The following is a 3,034-nucleotide window of genomic DNA, read 5'->3' as shown; positions in this document are numbered from 1 at the left end:
GCAACTGTAGTGTGAGCAACATTGGCAGTGGTGCCTTCGAGGAGGTGGAACTATTTAACACTAACCAGTTTAGGACTACACAAGATAAGGGCCATCCAGCATCAGGATGCAGATGCTGGGTTTTATGAACCATTACTATCTCTATCTTTAGGAAACTGATGTTCTTAGTCACAGATCAGATAAAAAGGACTATACACAATCTCCAACTAAAATCCTGCTGTAGCCTAGACTAGTGGTTGGCAAACTGCGGCTTGCAAGCCACATGCGGCTCTTTGGCCCCTTGAGTGTGGCTCTTCCATAAAATACCACCACCTGGGCGAGTCTATTTTAGAGAAGTGGCATTAGAAGAAGTTTAAGTTTAAAAAATTTGGGTTTCAAACAAAATTTCAATTGTTGTACTATTGATATTTGGCTCTGTTGACTAATGAGTTTGCCGACCACTGGCCTAGACAGTGAGGTTGCAGCTCTTTCTGGATCCCCCACAGTGTGTCTGCACTCTTCCTCAAATGAGCCTCTTCCTCAGGTGTCAGACTCACCTTCACAACATCTGAGATTCCATTCTGTCCCAAGATAAAAGAAACACTAAGGAAGACTTCTTTCATTCCATAGAGATCCTTAATCATGGTGGAAATTAGATGCACCCGCCTAAGATTCTTCTTTATGCTTTCTGCCAAGCCTGCCACAGATAGGCCAATGGCCAAGGATGTGTAGTCTTTCAGTTTGATCACCTCAGAAGCACTGCCAATGACCTGTTTATGAACTTCTTTCCACTGTTCCTTATCTGCACCAGTCCCTAAATCAGGGTGCAGATTCTTTTTTTTTCATGTTGTTGTTAATCCTCACCCAAATATATATTTTTTCCATTGATTTTTAGAGAGTGGTAGGGAGGAAAAAGGGAGAGAGAGAGAAACATCAATGTGAGAGACACATCTATTGGTTGCAATTGGCTGCCTGCTGACCATGGCCAGAGATTGAACCCGCAACCCAGGTATATGCCCTTGAGTGGGAATCGAACCCAAGACCCTTTGGTCCATGGGCTGACACACTAATTACTGAGAAAAACCAGCCAGGGCAACAGGATGTAGATTCTTTATGGAGACACCAGCTACATGCACCCTACTCCACACAGGGATACTAGACTCACCATGTTTCCCAAGGATTACCCATGACAGTGTAATGGGTGAATCCCTAGCCTCTCCCCCATTAGATAATGGAACCTGGCTGAATCCAGATTGCAACCCCTTCTAATAACATGGGTTTTTGTGGAAAGCCACTTCTCCTTCAAGCCACGTAAGTTAAGATATCCACTGGATTGGAAACAATAAACAATTTGCAATTGGGGCTATATTTTACAAAATTAGGAATGATGAATTTAAAAATACTCATATTACACTAAACCAAATTAAGATGGCTTTCTCTCTCTTGTTGATAGCTATGATAATAACCAGCTTGGAGTTTACAGTTACATTATAGTCTTTGCTGGAGTCCATTTTTGGTATTCTAAGGAAAAGGCTGTCTTGTTGGACATCCATTATCTCTCTCTTCAATTTGTCCTCCATGACAGCAACAAGAACAAGTTCATCTGCCAAGTCTTTCATTATCATACTGGCTGCGTAGACCATGCCAACAGCACCAACCCCAACGACTGTAATCTTATTTTGGGGGAGATTCGCAATCAGCTGATCCTTTAAAATTGCTATACAGGACTTAGGATAAAAAGGAATCAGAAAGGATGGCAGGCAGGCATTGGTGGTACATGGCCTTGGATCTGAACTTGGTGGCAGTTGCTCCAGTCCTCATCTATCTTATGAAAGACTATTTTAATTTTACATTTTCTCTTCAGTTCTAGCCCATGCATTTGGACCAGAGGGTTCGAGGAAAGAGAGAGAGAGATTAAAATGGCCTTAAGAGGTTAAGGTCGGGGAGAGAGAATGGATTAATTAAGAAAACATTTAAGGAATCAAATTTATTTTCTTTAGAGAAGGCAAATGGGTGGTTAAATTCTTGCCTTCGAATACAGGCAGTGATTTTATGCAGGGGATATAGACAAATTATTCCTTATGTCTGAAAAGACTAACAAGAGGAATGAATTAAGTTAGGGCTGGAGAGATTTCAAAATGATAAAGAGTAACCAGAGAAAGCCTTCCCTGGAGAACCTGCAACAGAATTCACTCAACCACTCACTCAACCAGTTTCTCTTGAGAATTGTCAGGGTTTGGAGCAGGAGAAGGGGGAGTGCAGTTGTTTTTATCCAGATGTTCAGCCTCAGCAGAAATTTAGGTGCTTTTCTGGTGGCCCTGAAGAGGTAACAAGTCTCAACCCCAGGAGTAAATGGATATTCAGGTACCATCCTGAGCAACAGAAAAGCCTTCTAGACTGTGTGTCTCCCCTTTCCTTACTGTAAAAATGGATCATAAACTTGCTTTTTGCTGTTTGATATTCAGGAAAAGTCACCGAGGTTTATATGCAAAAATAAGTTCTTTGGAGAATTCACAGTCTGACCCCAACCCACATCAGCCAACTATCTGCACATCATACTCTGGGCACACCATGTATTCCCACCATTTCTCAAACATACTCTGCTCCTTGACCCATGGCAAGGAGCTTTGCTTAAAATGAGTTTCCTTACCCTGCCCTTTCTCTGCTATGGCCAATTCCTGCTCATCTTTTAAGGCCCAGCTTAAATGCCATTGCCTCTGTGGAATGTCTATCCCCTCCCCGCTCCCTCCCGGCCTGTCCCCCTCCAGCCTCAAGCTAAGTCAGACTGAGACCTACTTCTGCATCGCTGAACTTTTTGTCCACACTTCTGTCTCCTCTTGAGACTGAGCTCATTGTGGATAGGAATCGTATTTCAGTCAGTTTGTCAGTTGGTCAGTCAATAACAAATAATTGTTGGGCACGTACTGTGTCACAGGCATCATGCCAAGCACTGCAGACACACCCATGAACAAGATGGATGGGATTACTTCCCTCTAGAAGCTTACCATCTGAGTGGAATGCTAATAGATAAAGAGGCAGTCACAATACAATTTGT

The 3,034-nt window shown here is 42.7% G+C and overlaps 1 pseudogene across 1 annotated transcript; it reads right to left on the bottom strand.

The window, feature by feature from the left end:
* Positions 1-398: 398 nt before the first annotated feature.
* LOC311628437 (L-lactate dehydrogenase A chain-like) lies at positions 399-2,832 on the bottom strand (annotated as a pseudogene). The gene is made up of 4 exons: positions 2,776-2,832; positions 1,475-1,706; positions 1,089-1,307; positions 399-812 (listed from the first exon to the last, which is right to left on the bottom strand). The product of its transcript is annotated as an L-lactate dehydrogenase A chain-like (transcript).
* Positions 2,833-3,034: the final 202 nt, after the last annotated feature.

The sequence above is a fragment of the Pipistrellus hanaki genome (genome assembly GCF_964339955.1).
Source record: "Pipistrellus hanaki genome assembly, chromosome: 9".
NCBI lineage: Eukaryota > Metazoa > Chordata > Mammalia > Chiroptera > Vespertilionidae > Pipistrellus > Pipistrellus hanaki.
Note: the sequence above shows the minus strand (reverse complement) of the source record. Positions and strands in the feature narration are given on the sequence as shown.